The sequence below is a fragment of the Polypterus senegalus genome, chromosome 17 (genome assembly GCF_016835505.1).
Source record: "Polypterus senegalus isolate Bchr_013 chromosome 17, ASM1683550v1, whole genome shotgun sequence".
Taxonomy (NCBI): domain Eukaryota; kingdom Metazoa; phylum Chordata; class Cladistia; order Polypteriformes; family Polypteridae; genus Polypterus; species Polypterus senegalus.
The window spans coordinates 17,779,345-17,800,772 of NC_053170.1; positions in this window are offsets into that span (position 1 = coordinate 17,779,345).

Consider the following 21,428-nt stretch of genomic DNA (forward strand, 5'->3'; position numbering starts at 1 on the left):
TTCTGGTTTTGGTTTACAATTCCTCTCCCACTCTCAATTCGTCTTTCTTAGGGCAAGGCATAAAAAATTGCAGTTTGTCTCGGCCTCCACCTATTTGGTTGTTTTGCTAGGTACTAAATCATGCATCATTAATATAATGTGAGAGACAAGGAGAACTAAAAGTAGACCTCCAGCTGTGCATAGTGGTCTAGTGTTGTGTCTTTCAGCCTCTTTAAAAGCTATTTAGCTTTCTCTAGTGTATTACTTTGTTTAGTATTTTGAATATTTCTTTAGCCTCACAGTTAGGAGACCCGGGTTTGCTTCCCGGGTCCTCCCTGTGTGGAGTTTGCTTGTTCTCCTCGTGTCTGCGTGGGTTTCCTCCCACGGTCCAAAGACATGCAGGATAGGTGGATTGGCGATTCTAAATTGGCCCTAGTGTGTGCTTGGTGTGTGGGTGTGTTTGTGTGTGTCCTGCGGGGGTTGGCACCCTGCCCGGGATTGGATTCCTGCCTTGTGCCCAGTGTTGGCTGGAGTTGGCTCCAGCAGACCCCCGTGACCCTGTGTTCGGATTCAGCGGGTTGGAAAATGGATGGAATATTTTTTTAATTATTTGGATAAGTCTGTCTGTACTGTGCTTTTCACTTTCTCGTATACAAAGTATAGGGAAACTATTGTAATCGTCCAAAAATTTGATGTCAAGGTTTTGATGAATCTCAATGTTTTAGACCTCCCCGAGTCCGAAAAGACAATTTTTGGAATTATATCTGTGTGTCTGTCTGTGTGTGTGTGTGTGTATTTAAACACGATAACTTGAGTACGCCTTCACTTAGCTCAACCAAATTTTTTGCATACAAGTATTATGTACAAAAAATAGATTTCTTTCATATTTTGGGCCTAATTGGAAGTGGTACTTTACCTTTTATTCATGCAGCTGCAGAGTCTGATTTATTCAACTTTACTTTTATAATAGTTGTTCAATATATTATTAATTTGATTTGATGTTGATGGTTCTTTAATGTACATAATATAAAAATAAAATCACTGTCTTGCAGTTTACTCCTTAAAATATTCATCCCCATATCTGAGTATACAAGAAAGTCTTGGGGAGACCACTCCCGATTTTTACCTTTACAACCTCCATCCATCCATCCATCCATCCATTCTCTTCCGCTTATCCGAGGTCGGGTCGCGGGGGCAGCAGCTTAAGCAGAGAGGCCCAGACTTCCCTCTCCCGGCCACTTCTTCCAGCTCTTCGGGAGAATCCCAAAGGCGTTCCCAGGCCAGCCGGAGACATAGTCCCTCCAGCGTGTCCTGGGTCTTCCCGGGCCTCCTCCCGGTTGGGCGTGCCGGAACACCTCACCAGGGAGGCGTCCAGGAGGCATCCTGATCAGATGCCCGAGCCACCTCATCTGACTCCTCTCGATGCGGAGGAGCAGCGGCTCTACTCTGAGCTCCTCCCGGATGACTGAGCTTCTCACCCTATCTTTAAGGGAAAGCCCAGACACCCTGCGGAGGAAACTCATTTCAGCCGCTTGTATTCGCGATCTCGTTCTTTCGGTCACTACCCATAGCTCATGACCATAGGTGAGGGTAGGAAGGTAGATCGACTGGTAAATAGAGAGCTTTGCCTTATGGCTCAGCTCCTTTTTCACCACGACAGACCGATGCAGAGCCCGCATCACTGCGGATGCCGCACCGATCCGCCTGTCGATCTCACGCTCCATTCTTCCCTCACTCGTGAACAAGACCCCGAGATACTTGAACTCCTCCACTTGGGGCAGGATCTCTCCCCCAACCCTGAGAGGGCACTCCACCCTTTTCCGGCTGAGGACCATGCTCTCGGATTTGGAGGTGCTGATTCTCATCCCAGCCGCTTCACACTCAGCTGCGAACCGATCCAGAGAGCTGAAGATCACGGCCTGATGAAGCAAACAGGACAACATCATCTGCAAAAGCAGTGACCCAATCCTGAGTCCACCAAACGGACCCCTTCAACACCCTGGCTGCGCCTAGAAATTCTGTCCATAAAAGTTATGAACAGAATGGTGACAAAGGGCAGCCCTGGCGAGTCCAACTCTCACTGGAAGCGGGCTCGACTTACTGCGGCAATGCGGACCAAGCTCTGACACGGTTGTACAGAGACCGAACAGCTCTTATCAGGGGTCCGGTACCCCATACTCCCGAGCACCCCCACAGGATTCCCGAGGGACACGGTCGAATGCCTTTTCCAAGTCCACAAAACACATGTAGACCGGTCGGGCAAACTCCCATGCACCCTCAGGACTCTGCTAAGGGTGAAGAGCTGGTCCACTGTTCAGCGACCAGGGCGAAAACCACACTGTTCCTCCTGAATCCGAGGTTGACTATCCGGACGGACCCTCCTCTCCAGAACCCCGAATAGACTTTTCCAGGGAGGCTGAGGAGTGTGATCCCTCTATAGTTGGAACACACCCTCCGGTCCCCTTTTAAAGAGGGGACCACCACCCCGGTCTGCCAATCCAGAGGCACTGTCCCGATGTCCATGCGATGTTGCAGAGGCGTGTCAACCAAGACAGTCCTACAACATCCAGAGCCTTAAGGAACTCGGTATCTCATCCACCCGGGGCCCTGCCACCAAGGAGTTTTTGACCACCTCGGTGACTTCAGTCCCAGAGATGGGAGAGCCCACCTCAGAGTCCCCAGGCTCTGCTTCCTCGTGGAAGGCATGTTAGTGGGATTGAGGAGGTCTTGAAGTACTCCTCCCACCGACCCTAGCGTCAGTGAGGTCAGCAGCGCACCATCCCCACTATATACGGTGTTGACACTGCACTGCTTCCCCTCCTGAGGCGCGGACGGTGGACCAGAATCTCCTCGAAGCCGTCCAAAGTCGTTCTCCATGGCCTCTCCAAACTCCTCCCATGCCCGAGTTTTGCCTCAGCAACAACGAAGCCGCGTTCGCTTGGCCTGCGGTACCTATCAGCTGCCTCCAGAGACCCACAGGACAAAAAGTCCTATAGGACTCCTTCTTCAGCTTGCGGCATCCCTCACGCGGTGTCCACCAGCGGGTTGGGGATTGCCGCCACGACAGGCACCGACCACCTTGCGGCCACAGCTCCGGTCAGCCGCCTCAACAATAGAGGCACGGAACATGGCCCATTGGACTCAATGTCCCCACCTCCCTCGGGGCGTGGTTGAAGTTCTGCGGAGGTGGGAGTTGAAGCTACTTCTGACAGGGGACTCTGCCAGCCGTTCCCAGCAGACCCTCACAACACGTTTGGGCCTACCAGGTCTGACCGGCATCTTCCCCCACCATCGAAGCCAACTCACCACCAGGTGGTGATCAGTTGACAGCTCCGCCCCTCTCTTCACCCGAGTGTCCAAGACATATGGCGCAAGTCCGGCACACACCACAAAGTCGATCATCGACCTGAGGCCTAGGGTGTCCTGGTGCCAAGTGCACATATGAACACCCTTATGCTTGAACATGGTGTTCGTTATGGACAATCCGTGGCGAGCACAGAAGTCCAATAACAAAACACCGCTCGGGTTCAGATCGGGGCCATTCCTCCCAATCACGCCCTTCCAGGTCTCACTGTCATTGCCCCGTGAGCATTGAAGTCTCCCAGCAAAACGAGGGAATCCCAGAAGGTATGCCCTCTAGCAACCCCTCCAGAGACTCCAAAAGGGTGGATACTCCAAACTGCTGTTGCGATACGCACAAACAACAGTCAGGACCCTTCCCCACCCGAAGGCGGAGGGAGGCCACCCTCTCGTCCACCAGGGTAAACCCCAATGCACAGGCTCCAGTGGGGGCAATAAGTATGCCCACACCTGCTCGGCACCTCTCACCGGGGGCAACTCCAGAGTGGTAGAGAGTCCAGCCCCTCTCAAGGAGATTGGTTCCAGAGTCCAAGCTGTGCGTCGAGGTGAGTCCGACTATATCTAGCCGGAACCTCTCGACCTCGCGCACTAGCTCAGGCTCCTTCCCCTTCAGAGAGGTGACATTCCACGTCCCAAGAGCCAGTTTCTGTAGCCGAGGATCAGACCGCCAAGGTCCCCGCCTTCGGCCACCACCCAACTCACATTGCACCCAACCTCCTTGGCCCCTCCCATAGGTGGTGAGCCCATGGGGAGGAGGACCCACGTTACCTCTTGGGCTGTGCCCGGCGAGCCCCATGGGTGCAGGCCCGGCCACCAGGCGCTCGCCATCGAGCCCCACCTCCAGGCCTGGCTCCAGAGGGGGCCCGGTGACCCGCGTCCGGGCAAGGGAAAACGTCCACAGTTTTTATTTTTCATTGGAGGTTTATTGAACCGCTCTTTGTCTCATCCCTCACCCAGGACCAGTTTGCCTTGGGTGGCCCTACCAGGGGCATAAAGCCCCGGACAACATAGCTCCTAGGATCATTGGGACACGGAAACCCCTCCACCACGATAAGGTGACGGTTCACAACCTACCTGACTATTGTTGTTTTTTGGTTATGTATTCATCTCCTTCTCTACTATTCTACTGTGGCACAATAACAAGAATTGATCTGTGCAATGGAGTGCCTCTCTTGGCATGGTCTTTCAGCACTCAGTCAAACATGTACTGTAGATTTACCTTGAACACACACCATGAGTGTTTAGACAAACTGGTTGTTAATGTAATCTTTGAATTGGGTGAACTGAAAAGTCTAGTCAGACCCAGTTTCATTTATAGCACAGCAGAGACAGTCAGCTTCAAAGCAAGCGCCTATTACACAGAGATTCATTACATCTTTTGCCAAAACCAAACACTATCTCGTAAAAAAAAAGTTCAAAGCTAAAATTGATTTCCCTACAAATTTATAAAGTCGCTTGAGCAACAATACAAAAAAACTCCAATAAATGTTAAACAAAATAAACAAAATGAAGCAGACAAGGCTCTAACATGTTCCTAACACTCAAAATTGCAGTGCACTCAGTGAATATCAAACTGTTTTCTGTGTCTGATATATTCCTTTACCTTCCTATCTACACTGGCAGTAGGTGAAATCAAAGGAATTTAAATAAAAAGCGGTTTTATTTAGACGCATAATTACACAGGTCATAAAAATGATATGCTTTGCCCTGTCTAATAGCACTCATTGATGCACTTTTACAAAAGGAATTCACTGTATCATTTGTCCTCTATAACCTCGCCCAGTGGTAGTATTGAAAAACTCATTATTGGCATAAGTCTAATTAAAACTATCATCACTGTGCCAAGTGCTGAATGGAACATATTGAAGCAAAACATATTGGAAATGGACATTGATTTTAAAGCTAGTGCAACGCTTCTCAACTTGCACTTCTGATTTGCTTAACCAAGCACAGAGGCTAATAATTCCATGCGAAATGCATTCCAAAGGAAAGGAGTACTCTATTAAAAATTCAAATATTCACCCAAGATGAAGGATGTGAAACGTTTAAAGAATACAGATTCCTGTAAGTTAATGCTATTTGGGAAAAGGCAACTTGATGCTGCATTCTTGAGGCTTTTAAACAGTACAGTGTTTTCCCTTTAATTAAATACCATTAAGGAATACATTACAACAAAGGACCATTGGGCCTCTTAGTTAAGGTGCATTCCAGGGTAAAATACTCAAAAAGGTTTTATACTTGGTGTCAGAAAACAGTATCTGAGTAACACATAACTACCATTTGGCAGAGGTTATGGTGTGTACACACCCACAAACTTAAAAACACAGGGCCAGCTTAGATCTGTTAGCCAACCTAATCTGCAAGTATTAAGATTGAATACCCAGTAAAAAGATACATGGACATAGGCAGAATGTGCAAAATATGCATAGACAGTAACATAGGTGGGAATCCAACGTGAGATCCTGGAGTTGTGTGATTGCAGAATTAATATTTGTGCCAACATACTGTCCTTTATTAGAATGATCCATTTAGGGGTTGCCAAAGCAGATCATCCGCCTCCATCTATCCCTGTTTTTCACATCATTTTCTGATCTACCATCTACCTTCATGTCCTCCCTCACCACACCTATAAAATAACCAAAAATTGAGCCTTTAGCATTTTCATCGATGAAACGTAAACTATTGATGATAACCTCAAACCTGCCTAATCCAAATCAGAGTCTTGTTCTCCCTGTCAAGTAATCTTTGTGTCAAGTGACAGAGATGTTCCTCTGTGGTCACTCATTTTTCACTCACAGTTCAAAGATATATTTTTAAGGTAATTGGAAACTTTACATTGTTCCAAGGAGATTGAGATCTGTCTTGATTCCTGATTTACAATCATTGTCAGATTGGTAGGCTGTGGCTATGATATTATTGGAGTTATTTACACTAGCAATTACAATTTGAACATGATTTTTAGGTCAAGACTTTATTTCTGCAAATATTTTAGTATAATTTTATTAGTGGAAGTTACTGTATATTTTATTCATGTCTTATTTTAATTATTTATGTGATGCTCCATGAAAGGGCAATGCGATCAATTTGATCATGCTAATAATATTATAAGAAATTACATATAAAAACACAGCATTTGCTTCATTCGTTATCCATCAATGGAAAAAACAAAATTAAATGTATGAAGGTCTCTATTATAGTTAGCTTCTTTTCAAAGTAGACCCTAGCATTACATTTTGACCTCTTTTTTTGTCCTCAACTTTGATTTTTGATTATATTTTTTTTTTGCATGGTTCTATCTGTCTCTCTAGTTACAATCTCTACCGCCCCTTTCTGACCATTTTGCATCTCCTTTGCCTCAGAATATTTCAGAGACATAGTTGTCGTTGCAGTGACGTCTAACAGTCAATATTTCCAAAAAAGTGAAAAGAAAATGTATGCAGTATTTCATTCTGTCTTGGTAAATTAACATATTAATTGAAAAGATTACAAGTCTAAAACTGTCCTGTTTAAGATAAAGTTTTTTTTACACTTACACTCTATGATAACAAAAGGCCTTGTTGTATGCTAACTCACAAGTGCTGAAAAATGAAGAAACAGTTATGGATTTTAGCTGACCATTCATAATAATTGGATACAATGAATACAATACAAAATGCCTTTAACTGACAGAGGGGCAATATGAAGTAGTGTTTAAAATTTCTACAGTATTGTATTTGCCAGAAGGAAGGAAAGGAAAATGTTACCTGCTTTCTGGAGGTAGAAAACTATAAAGATGTTCTGAATTGGTGTAACATCTGTTCCAGTAATGGTCTGGGTGATCTTCACATCCATCTTGGATGCCTTCTGGCAACAAATTAAGCAACTGCCATAGCAGACCATATCACAATACATCTAGTAAATAAACATTTGATTGCGCATATCTAGAAATAGTTCATTACACAGGAAGACTCTGCATTTTCTTATGAACCTGAGGACAGATGAGCTGGTGCTTCAAGCACAGTGATTATCACTACAAAAATAAATAACTCAATAAAAATAAATTACGTTCTTCACTAATGTTGCCAAAAGTGTAACCTTGGAATGTTTGGAGGGCACTGTATAGTTAAATGTATATACAGGGTAAATCAAAAAGAAATGAGCATTTTCAAAAATCTGCAATGGACTGGCACCCTGTCCAGGGTTTACCCCTGCATTGTGCCCTATGCTAGCTGGGATAGGCTCCAGCACCCCCGCGACCCTGATCTGGATGAAGCAGGTTAGAACATGAAATGACTTTTAAAAATGCATTACTCAGTAGCTAAGTAGCCACATTATGGAGTATGCGCCAAACTGTAAAGAAGTCCTTAATTTTAAAAAAAAAATTTGCTGGTAAAATGCAGCAAAAGCTCTGGGAGAAATTAGCCTGCAGGATTGAGGTTTGTTTTGCGACACAAGGGGCACATATTGAGCATTTGTAAGATTAAGGAAAAGCTGTGGGAGATTCTTTACACGTTGGTTTACACTTTTCTAAGTTTTTCTTTTTTAAATCATCTGACATAGCAGTTTGGACTAAAAGTGAAGTGGCATTTTTCACATTCTGAAGTAATACTTCTTAACTACTTCTCTTCAGTATGACAGAATGTGTCTCCCTCCTGAGCGCTATGACAGCTGTATGGTCCCATGGTGTATATATTCTAAGTCGTCCTTTTTTTTTAATTATCCGATATAGCAGTTTGGACTAAAGGTGAAGTGGCATTTATCACATTCTGAAATGATACTTCTTAACTACTTTTTCAGTAGGACTACAGAGTCAGCACATGATACTTTTTGGATCATGGAATCCAATTTTCTCCAAAAAAGCCAAATACCCTGCACAATTGTTACATGAACTTCTGCAAACAATGTTCAAAGTTCTCTGCAACTTCAAGTCACATTGAGTTGATTCTCTTGGCCACAGGAAAAATCTCAGAAAATATAATACCCAGCTACAGGCTTGTGAGTATTAGCCACATGCGTCCAGGGCCTTTCCTACTGAGAAACTCCAGACATGGGATGGGGGAAAAAGAAAGAGAGAGAGAGAGAGAGAGAGAGAAACACCCAAATGTTCATTGAAAAACCTGTTCCAGTGGAAATACTGTGCCAGGAGTAGACTGGGTTTCAAAACTGTCCCGGCATCCTTCAACAAGTGAGGTGATGAGGTCGACCCACTCGGCCCATTATTCATTGTAATATTCTTAAAATTTGTGAGAGTACGCGGCTCACTACTTGCTATGAGCATATGATATGAACTCTATCTAAACTGTTGCCAAACATAATCTGTACACTGTTGTTCAGGCACAAATTAAAATTTGACAACATGCTTAGAAATAAAATTTAATGAAAAATAAAAATTTTGTAACACGGCTTACATGTTATTAGAGTACAGTACATGTCAAATATCAATGTCACATCCAAGTGCCAGTACCCTGGTAGGCTAGTAGTTTACGCAGTTCACTGCTTTTAGCAGCCACATCATCAACAATACTGTTAGTGTCAAGTTTGGCTAGGATACTTTTCTCCACCGACATCAACATAAGAGGTTCAACTGGAGTAGCACCTTGTAGCAGCAGAGAGGACAGTCTTTACAAGACTTGCAAGTTGACACAGTTGTCCCATCTTGTTCACGGTCACTGTCATTGTCATCCTCCTCAGTATAAGCGTCTGCTACAGATTGTCTAAGTGTTGACCATTGCTGTCCAAAGCTTTGCAGTTCTGTTTGTAGTTGTTCAGCAATGACGCCATCATCAAATCTGAGCAAATGTCTACGCAGCTCTTCCATGATGTTGTTGATGTGTCAAATCGTCGCTCAATACTGCTCACCATAGTGCCCACTGTCTGGTAGTACACTTGAATTCAATATTTGTTCAGTGGATCAGAAGCTGATGTACCCTCATCTGTGCATTGTTTGCCATCCATGGGTTTTCGCTGTATTTGCCGTTTCACAGGGGGCCAGTATTAGTACCTTTGAACAGAACCACAAGATTTCTGCACTTTGAAGCACTTTCTGCCAATTTCTTTTTCTTTCGATCACATTCTTTCTGAGCCTAACCTTTTCTCCTTGTCTGTTTTGCTTCATCCATATTTGGCAACAGACTGAATGGCTGAAATGAACAACAATGATACAAGGTCAAACGAGGATGAGGTCATGAGTGGGTGTTAAAAGAACTTTACTTAATTCAATGCCAAATAATTACCCATATAGGCGGTTAGGCAGCCTAAAGCTAAGTAAGTGATTACAGGTATGAAACAATTATTTTCAACTCGATAATCAAACTGCTCATTTACAATGGAATAAATTATAACCGAGGTTATAATGAAAACCTCACATGATTGAAATGTTCCATTAACTTAATGATAAACTATACATGTTCTGTCCAAATATGAAAAATTCCTATCCTGTGATTTATAACTTTATTTTATCATACTAATAACCACAGCTGAAAACCACTAATTATCACTCACAACGACAACCAGAGAACAATAATATGCATAATACATAATCTAAACTAATTATTTGCACCAAAGAATTTAAATACTAGATATGAGATAAAATAAACTGCAATAATGTATATGCTAACCGAAATATAGTGGTATTGAAACAGAAATCAGCAAAAGGCAGTTTTGACCAAATTTCTCGCTGTGTCGTTGTGTTCTGACAACTAAAACAACTTGATGACGTAATATGGTACATTATATCTGACTATATAAGTCGCAGCACCGGACAGATAAAGTTTAGTATTTTCGAAAATTAATTTTAATGTCAAACAGTAACCAGTACATAAAATTTATTTCATGAAACGGCCGGTCCATAACCAGACCAGAGTCTGCGGCCCACCAGGCATTGCCCAAATGCCCTAATGGCCAGTCTGCCCCTGTGTTGTGCACAGAGTTAAGTACAACTAGAGCTAAACAATATTTTTCAACCTCACGTACAAGATCTGGTTAATTTCCCACCCAAGAAATCATGTTCTACATCCCACAGTTTGGTGGGACGTTGCACAATCTGTTCTTAGCAAGACTGGAGGAATGCTGATATTAACAAGAGAAAGAAAGAGCATGTATTAGAACTATTTAATCGCAGCGACCATGTCCTCCTTGAATGAAACATTGCCAAACGCACTGGATGGAATTGGGGTAATCTCTGAGGCTGAGGAGGCCGAAGTGGCAAGGCCACAGGAGTGAATGAGATCCAACTGGAAATTCTGGAAATACAGGATATTGTGGGGTGTTCTGAGGAATGCTGTACTTCAAATGAAGAAAAAATGGCAGGGAAAAATGTGAAAAATGGAAAGGAGATAAAGGAGAGAAAAGGTAAAAGTCAAAAACAAGCAAGGGTCAGAGTCAGAAACCTTGAGCACAAATCATTGTAAGAAATCACAAAACATTACTAACTACCAAAGACATTTAAACAGATAAACACATCATGACATTTTGTTTTTATTCAGAAACTTGGATGTGGAGGTTAATACCCAGCAATGATCTCACACATTGAATTTTTGGTGGTCATATATTAGCAACCAGACATTTTTGCAAACAAAAACATACCTGAGCTTAGCCTTGAAACCCCATAATGGTAGCAAAGGTCTTTAAAAGGATTTATCATAATACCAGTGTGGTGAAGTTACAAAAATAATGATTACAAATATCAATAGATTAAAGAAACAAATAAATGCACAATATAATGGCAGAAACAAAGCCAGGGGTGTCAAAACTAAGATTCACAACAAATTCACCACATTAATTTTCTCAGGACAGGCAGACAATAGTGGAGATCCCCATTTATAAAAATGTGGCCAAGGGGGTTGCATTCCATGTCCTGAGGATCACACTATGCAGTCTTTCTAGAAAAGTGATATTTAAACAAATGCTCTGCCTTAAAGTTGAACCTCAGGTCCAAGAGGAACAATGCAGATTACATCCTGGTCTACTTTTCTTGTCTTGTATATGCAAAGCAAGACTTGTATTCTCCTATTTGGAATTAGGGCAAGATCTCATAGTGTAGAGATTAGACTCCAGGAATGGTAAAAGAAATAAATGCCCAAAAGGAGAAAGGAAGTTAATAGCTGAACTTGGAAATGACTGGTTTTTAAGGAGCAATCATTTAATGTTTGTTATTAGAATAAAATGTATTTTACATATATATTATATATTTAATGCTAGAAATCCACAAAGGGAGAAAATGAATCCCACCTACCCCTCTCATTTTCTCTATATTGCCTTTAATTCCAGTATGTCTAATCATTTTCCTCTGATGTTGTTGTTGTTTAGCGAATACAGTTGTCTTGTCTCAGTCAGTTAATAGCAGATGCCAAGGCTGCATGCAGCATATCAAGACCACCACTGAACTTTAGGATGGGACAGTCATTGAATGTGGACCATGGTTTGCTGTTGTCCTCAGGAACAAATACCACATCTACGTAGGTCTGCAGCACTTCTGCCAACCCCTGTTTGGTAGCAGTTCAGCATGACCCAGTCCCGTCTGCGAAGGTCAAACCTGGCACGTGTTTTGACAGGTTGCTGAATAGGAAAGAGTTTGCAGAAGGGTCTGCCTCCCATAGGTTTTCCATGGGTCAGCAACAATAACGTCCCTAGGCCACAACCAAATTGTATGGTTTTGCTTCTCATATTTTGTTAAAAAGCCTGTAGTAGCAGCATCACAGTGACTGTGAGGAGGTGCTATGTTAGCTAGCACTGGTAGCCACTTGAGAAGGGTTGAACGGAGAGCGGCTATTATGATGCGCATAGACTTGTTGAGCTGTGTATCCACCATTTTACAGTGAGATGAATGGTCCCATTCTGGAGAGCAGTAGTCAGACGAGTATGACAGAGACAAGGAGGAAGACCTCAATACATTTGCTTGCCCCCCCACACGATGTATCAGCCACCTTGGACAGTAGATTATTTCTCATCTTAATTTTCGCAGTAACCTTGGACAGGTGCTGTTTGAAAGTGAAGGTTCTATTGAGAGTGACTTCATCTGATGATGACACCTGGTAGGTGTTGAAAGTTCAGGCATAAAAGACTATTTTAAGATATACGATTTATATATATACAGTGGTGTGAAAAACTATTTGCCCCTTCCTGATTTCTTATTCTTTTGCATGTTTGTCACACAAAATGTTTCTGATCATCAAACACATTTAACCATTAGTCAAATATAACACAAGTAAACACAAAATGCAGTTTTAAATGATGGTTTTATTATTTAGGGAGAAAAAATCCAAACCTACATGGCCCTGTGTGAAAAAGTAATTGCCCCTTGTTCAAAAATAACCTAACTGTGGTGTATCACACCTGAGTTCAATTTCCATAGCCACCCCAGGCCTGATTACTGTCACACCTGTTTCAATCAAGAAATCACTTAAATAGGAGCTGCCTGACACAGAGAAGTAGACCAAAAGCACCTCAAAAGCTAGACATCATGCCAAGATCCAAAGAAATTCAGGAACAAATGAGAACAGAAGTAATTGAGATCTATCAGTCTGGTAAAGGTTATAAAGCCATTTCTAAAGCTTTGGGACTCCAGCGAACCACAGTGAGAGCCATTATCCACAAATGGCAAAAACATGGAACAGTGGTGAACCTTCCCAGGAGTGGCGGCCGACCAAAATTACCCCAAGAGCGCAGAGACGACTCATCCGAGAGGTCACAAAAGACCCCAGGACAACGTCTAAAGAACTGCAGGCCCCACTTGCCTCAATTAAGGTCAGTGTTCACGACTCCACCATAAGAAAGAGACTGGGCAAAAACGGCCTGCATGGCAGATTTCCAAGACGCAAACCACTGTTAAGCAAAAAGAACATTAGGGCTCATCTCAATTTGGCTAAGAAACATCTCAATGATTGCCAAGACTTTTGGGAAAATACCTTGTGGACTGATGAGACAAAAGTTGAACTTTTGGAAGGCAAATGTCCCGTTACATCTGGTGTAAAAGGAACACAGCATTTCAGAAAAAGAACATCATACCAACAGTAAAATATGGTGGTGGTAGTGTGATGATCTGGGGTTGTTTTTCTGCTTCAGGACCTGGAAGGCTTGCTGTGATAGATGGAACCATGAATTCTACTGTCTACCAAAAATCCTGAAGGAGAATGTCCGCCATCTGTTTGTCAACTCAAGCTGAAGCGATCTTGGGTGCTGCAACAGGACAATGACCCAAAACACACCAGCAAATCCACCTCTGAATGGCTGAAGAAAAACAAAATGAAGACTTTGGAGTGGCCTAGTCAAAGTCCTGACCTGAATCCAATTGAGATGCTATGGCATGACCTTAAAAAGGCGGTTCATGCTAGAAAACCCTCAAATAAAGCTGAATTACAACAATTCTGCAAAGATGAGTGGGCCAAAATTCCTCCAGAGCTGTAAAGACTCATTGCAAGTTATCGCAAAGCGCTTGATTGCAGTTATTGCTGCTAAGGGTGGCCCAACCAGTTATTAGGTTCAGGGGAAATTATTTTTCACACAGGGCCATGTAGGTTTGGATTTTTTTCTCCCTAAATAATAAAACCATCATTTAAAAACTGCATTTTGTGTTTACTTGTGTTATATTTGACTAATGGTTAAATGTGTTTGATGATCAGAAACATTTTGTGTGACAAACATGCAAAAGAATAAGAAATCAGGAAGGGGCAAATAGTTTTCACACCACTGTATATATATATATATATATATATATATATATATATAAATATACATACATACAGTAGGTACGGAAAGTATTCAGACCCCCTTCAATTTTTCACTCTTTGTTATATTGCAGCCATTTGCTAAAATCATTTAAATTATTTTTTTTCCTCATGAGCAGTGCCTGGTTGTCTCCACACATACCGCTTAGAATTAAGGCCAAAAAGTTCTATCTTGGTCTCATCAGACCTGAGAATCTTATTTCTCACCATCTCAGAGTCCTTCAGGTGTCTTTTAGCAAACTCCATGTGGGCTGTCATGTGTCTTGCCTCTCTTCAGTGTGTGGAGACAATCAGGCACTGCTCATCACTTGTCCAATACAGTCCCCACAGTGAAGCATGGCGATGCTGAGGCATCATGCTGTGGTGGTGTTTTTCAGCTGCAGGGACAGGGCTACTGGTTGCAATCGAGGGAAAGATGAATGCGGCCAAGTACAGGGATATCCTGGACAAAAACCTTCTCCAGAGTGCTAAGGACCTCAGACTGGGCCGAAGGTTTACCTTCCAACAAGACAATGACCCTAAGCACACAGCTAAAATAACGAAGGAGTGGCTTCACAACTCTGTGACTGTTCTTGAATGGCCCAGCCAGAGCCCTGACTTAAACCCAATTGAGCATCTCTGGAGAGACCTAAAAATGGCTGTCCACCAACGTTTACCATCCAACCTGACAGAACTGGAGAGGATCTGCAAGGAGGAATGGCAGAGGATCCCCAAATCCAGGTGTGAAAAACTTGTTGCATCTTTCCCAAGAAGACTCATGGCTGTATTAGCTCAAAAGGGTGCTTCCACTCAATACTGAGCAAAGGGTCTGAATACTTAGGACCATGTGATATTTCAGTTTTTCTTTTTTAATAAATCTGCAACAATTTCAAAAATTATTTTTTTGTCTGTCAATATGGGGTGCTGTGTGTACATTAATGAGGACAAAAATAATTTAAATGATTTTAGCAAATGGCTGCAATATAACAAAGAGTGAAAAATTGAAGGGGGTCTGAATACTTTCCGTACCCACTGTGTATATATATATATATATATATATATATATATATTATACAGTTGTGCTTGAAAGTTTGTGAACCCTTTAGAATTTTCTGTATTTCCTAAAACATCATCAGATTTTCACTCAAGTCCTAAACGTAGATAAAGAGATACCAGTTAAACAAATGAGACAAAAATATTATACTATAATTACACATTTGTGTGTGGCAAAAGTATGTGAACCTCTAGGATTAGCAGTTAGTTTGAAGGTGAAATTCGAGTCGGGTGTTTTCAATCAATGGGGTGCCAATCAGGTGTGAGTGGGCACCCTGTGTTATTTAAAGAACAGGGATCTATCAAAGTCTGCTCTTCACAACACATGTTTGTGGAAGTGTATCATGGCACGAACAAAGGAGATTTCTGAGGACATCACAAAAAGAGTTGCTGATGCTCATCAGGCTGGTAAAGGTTACAAAACCATCTCTAAAGAGTCTGGACCCCACCAATCCACAGTCAGACAGATTGTGTACAAAAGGAGGAAATTCAAGACCATTGTTACCCTCCCCAGGAGTGGTCGACCAACAAAGATCACTCCAAGAGCAAGGCACACGTGTAATAGTCGGCAAGGTCACAAAGGACCCCAGGGTAACTTCTAAGCAACTAAAGGCCTCTCTCACATTGGCTAATGTTCATGTTCATGAGTCCACCATCAGGAGAACACTGAACAACAATGGTGTGCATGGAAGGGTTGCAAGGAGAAGCCACTGCTCTTGAAAAAAAAACATTGCTGCTCGTCTGCAGTTTGCTAAAGATCACGTGGACAAACCAGAAGGCTATTGGAAGAATGTTTTGTGGACGGATGAGACCAAAATAGAACCTTTTGGCTAAATGAAAAGCGTTGTGTTTGGAGAAAAGAAAAAACTGCATTCCAGCATAAGGACCTTATCCCATCGGTGTAACATGGTAGTGGTAGTATCATGGTTTGGGTCTGTTTTGCTGCATCTGGGCAAGGATGGCTTGTTTTCATTGATGGAACAATGAATTCTGAATTATATCAGAGAATTCTAAAGGAAAATGTCAAGACATCTGTCCATGAACTGAATCTCAAAAGAAGGTGGGTCATGCAGCAAGACAACGACCCTAAGCAAACAAGTCATTCTACCAAAGAATGGTTAAAGAAGAATAAAGTTAATATTTTGGAATGGCCAAGTCAAAGTCCTGACCTTAATCCAATCGAGATGTTGTGGAAGGACCTGAAGAGAGCAGTTCATGTGAGGAAACCCACCAACATCCCAGAGTTGAAGCTGTTCTGTACAGAGGAATGGACGAAAATTCCTCCAAGCCGGTGTGCAGGAATGATCAAAAGTTACCGGAAATGGGGGTCACACCAGATAATGAGAGCAAAGGTTCACATACTTTTGCCACTCACAAATATGTAATATTAGATAATTTTCCTTAATAAATAAATGACCAAGTATAAGATTTTTGTCTCATTTATTTAACTGGTTTCTCTTTATCTACTTTTAGGACTTGAGTGAAAATCTGATGATGTTTTAGGTCATATTTATGCAGAAATATAGAAAATTCTAAAGGGTTCACAAACTTTCAAGCACCACTGTATATCCATCCATCCATCATCCCACCCGCTATATCCTAACTACAGGGTCACGGGGGTCTGCTGGAGCCAATCCCAGCCAACACAGGGTGCAAGGCAGGAAACAAACCCCAGGCAGGGTGCCAGCCCACCACAGTATATATATATATATATATATATATATATATATATATATATATATATATATATATATATATTCATATATGTGTGCTTATTGAGCAACCTAAAGGCTTTTGTGAGTGTAACGTACAGCTAAGACAAGAGGGGGCACTGTATAATAATGTTCTCTGTACCCCCACCCCTCCTGCAGAAAAGAAGATTGACACTTCTCTTACTGTGATGTCACTTCCAGGGTCAGACAACCTGGACCGACCTCTTCCTCTCAGAATCCATCATAAGAGGAACCAATGCCATCTTGGGCAGACTGACTGATTTCAAGGACGCCTCAGTTTTGTGCATTACCACACATTTTATTTTTAGGCCTTTTGCATAACTTTAATATATGGGGCTTGCCTCTGGGTGCCCCAGGCCCTTTATCTTATACCCTTGTCAATTATCAAAAAACAGAACTTGTAGTCAAAAGAAGGAAAGGTTGAAATCCTAAAACTAACTAGCTATCCATTTTCAAACTAACTCTTTTTCCAAAACCTGTTTAAAGAGGATTCTTACCATCCAAAATTTAGACAAAACATAAGCCCTACCGTCTTAAATAATAACTGTGTTGAACAGCAACAGACATTATGAGTTACAAACAAAGGTTTTTATGGCATAAAATTCTGGTGAGGCCATTCCAGTCTTATCCTTTCTGTTTACAAACTTCTCTAACGCAAACATTAACTTCTCCTCTTCAGCTAATGAGTAGCAAGACATGCAAGATCATGTACCTTTCACATCAAAAAAAATCTATCACACAATGGGATGCTGGTGCCTGGTCTATCTTGATTGGTATCAGATTATTGTAATCATCAAATCTGACATCATCATCGTCTGTCAAAATAAAGCAATATAAATTAAAATGTTAAGTAAAGTTAGTACCTCACAATCATTTGCTGTTCAGGAAAATCTACTGGCTATGAACTGCCAAAGATGGAAAGGCATTTTCACGGCTTTGAAATAAAAAAGGACAAGCCATCATAAAACTAACAAAACATGCATAGTACATGCACTGCACAATTTGAAATGCACAACGCACATCTGGTAGTAGCCCTCACCACTATGCAGCCTGGTGTTAGGTGGTCAGCACAAGGCCAGCAAACAACTGAAAAAAACGATTTTCTACATACATACCTGTTCCTTCCTTACCAGGATTCTGTGGTTCTTTGAAGCAAGAGCATCAAACTTTTTGCTTCTTTTCTACAAAGTGGAAGGCACACACGTGAGCTTACTCGGTGGCTTTTTCACATTTAGGGTGGTCCTCCTCATTGCTGGGTGAAAATCAAGATGTGGTGTAATGTCTTGAGAGCAACGCATTCCTGATGTTGATCTATTTCCTCTTTTTTTTCCAAATAATAATGGATAGCATTAAGGGAGTAAAAGTTACTGGACTTTTCATATTTCTTTGCTAGTGTGTGCTACATGGCCACAGCTGGGAAACACTTAAACTGGCAAACACATGCTTTTAAAAAAAACAACACAACAACAACAGGTATTCCTCATTTTAATACTGGTGTTTGTTATGATTTGGTTTCTATTTAGATTTTTTAGATACTTTTCTCCAGAGATCTGACACTCATTTTGGGACTTTTGGGGTCACAGATTTTGATTCTGACATTCTTTTAATTCCACATTCACTTTAAATTGTTATCTATTATTTTGGACTATTTTGACCACTATTTTGCATTCTTACAATCACTGCCATTTTTGCTCCCTTCTGTTCTCAGGGCTGCATCATGCATTGCTAGGGACGTCCTCAGAAGTCATGATCTTCAGGTAGCAACACAACAGTTTCAAAAGTCATCCAAGTGTTCACTTCCTCATCCAAGCTCCAGATACAAAATCTCTGACTTGAAAAATTGATGTATTTGGTAAGTTTGTATGCTTTTCCTTTGTACCCCCATACCCTCCATTGTAAAGTGCCAGTGCAGGCAAGAATTTTTTTAAAAGTAATAGTAACTGCTTAACGTCAGAACACCCTTTTGTTATGGAAAATGCATATATACCATGTTTCTGAAGAAATAACTTTGGCCTGAAAAATACCAAACTTATCCTTTAATGATCTTCAAGCCCCATCCTTAAACTGTAAAATTCAGGTTGTGTATGAGTACACAGAGCCAGTGCTATAGAGAACCCTGCAGGTCCAAATGGTCTAGCCCATCAGCTGGAAACAGCTAGGCAGCACTTGGCATGAAGGCAATTTCATATACTATAAGAAGCAATATTTTTCTACATAGTAATTATGCTGTGCATATGATAAAAAATGGAAAAAAATGCTTAGGAAGACAAAGCTGAAGTCTGTTATAAACATTTTAGTAATAAGTTTAAATAATGAAGGAAGCATATTACTTATTTTGTACAACTGCTGATCAGACTGTATCCCACTGGCCCTTAATGCAGGCTCTGTAAAAAATAATCACAAAATAGCATCATCTGTTAAGAAAAAGAATTCATAAAATGGCAAATAGCAGCTGCCAAAGGAAGATTTCATGCACTATGGGGTCTTGCTCATGAGTGAGGGATGAATGATCATGAAATGTGTCAACAAGTCAGTGTGGAGAACACAGTTTCACAAATGCTATACTGGGACCGCTAAGCTAAGTGTAAGCAAAGTCATCAGACAAAGCCTTCAATACTCTGGTTAGTCTACATCCCCACCTTCATAGTCACAAACTCTGGGTAGTAATAGAGCAAATTCGATTGTACATACCGAGTACTGACATGGGGTGTCTGTGCAAGGTTGCTGGGTTCACTGTTAATGACTGAGCAAGGAGTCTGGTAATACAGGGGGAACTCAAAGCATGCCCAGTGAGAAAAGACCCAGGTCTGACCCTTCATATGCTGGACAGCTTAGATCTATCAGTTAGCCTGGACATATCTGTCAATTGATCAGGAATGGCTGAGGAGAGGATAGCTTGATCGGGCCGACTCTGCTTTTTGTTACCACAACCTTCTCAAGGAAAATAAAGATTATTAGATTAGATTAGTGATTAGACATCTTTATTGTCACATACACAGCAAGAGCACAGTATAATTCTTGTGCCACAGTTGCAGTGATGTATAAATAAATGCACAAATAAGTTGCAGTACCAGAGAATAAATGTATGAATAAATAAACAGCATAAATAAATAAGAGTTAAAAAAATAGTGTACAGTATAATTACACATAAACCTGCAGGTGGGTACTGTACACAAGTTTAGGGCTGATAGGATCAGGTGACAGACACTGGCAACGTGTTTTATTTGGTAAACTTTACAGGATTACTTTCAATTGCTAATACAGTTATCCAACATATCCCAAAGTAAACGTTTTGCTTTATATGATTACTGTACTTTCAATTGCCAATACAGTTATCCCACATATTCCAAAATACTTTTGCAACTTGAGCCTGCAAGTGACATCTCTCAGCACTGAGTTAAAACGATAACGACTTCTGTAAAATCGACTTAGTAAAGCAAGTAGTTTGTTTTAAAGACGTTTGCTGACACCTGCTGTTTAACATTGACAACACTGCCGCAGGAAAGAACAAACTGCGCCACACGCTAACTTACCCGAGCAGGTTGACACGTCCATTTCAACAGCCTTTCTCTATAAATGCGAATACTTAAAAACTAGAAAACAAGGGAACATGAAAGTAATTCATACCTCACAATTCCAATAAAGGCACTCAGCTTCGCGCACAACGCTCAGGATATCCAAGTATGTATTGCCGCAGCCCGGAATGTTCCCGGCGTAGGACTTCAAATATAATACTGTTTTGTGTATGGCACTTACCGCTGTCAATCAAATGAGTCCGATACGCTATTGGCTCTTCCGTGCTGTTAATACATTGCCGCCTAAAAAAGTGGGGCTGCCAGTGCCTCTCGACGGCTGTATAAAGACAAGTCTGCCCTGAAGGTAAGTTGTGGATATATAGTCAGCTTATTAGATAAAAAATTATTTGTTTTGTTAATGAAATGTTATTTTATTATGCGGTATCTTAGTATTCTCATTCGTTCGTTGCATGTTTAGCACATCATGTAGATGCTATGTGGACAGGTTAGCATATCTATAATTACAGAATACGTGAAGGCCATCACAACCCATATTAAAGAAACACAGTCTCCTATTACAAAAAAGAGTCTTCTTTGCCTTTTCTTGTATAGTACTAGAAATGACTAGCATGTCATTGTTGATGTTTAGTTGCAGACAATTCCTAAAGTTCTCCATTTGACTCTTATCCTCTGTCTCATACCCCTTGTCAATAAACCACATTAGTGTAGAACCAACAGAGAATTTCTTCAAATGACATGGTCTGGTGTAACATGACTGTGCCTTGTGTTGCAGATGCTGGACTGGTCTAGGACACTGTTAACTCGTCCGTTTACATATGCCTTAGGTTATACATTACAAGTGATATCTGTATGGTATTGTAGGCACTGGAGAAATCAAAAAACATAATCCTCATTGTTCTGCTAGCTTTGTGCAGATGGAGGTAAGTTTTGTAGAGGAGACAGGTAATTGCATGTTCCACTCTAATCTTTGTCCCATTGGCAAACTGCAGTGGATCCAAGTGTTTTTTGTTGGAAGAATTTAGTCCAGGACCAGACTCTGTAAAGTCTTCAGGATATTGGATGTAAGGGCCATTGGTCTGTAGTGA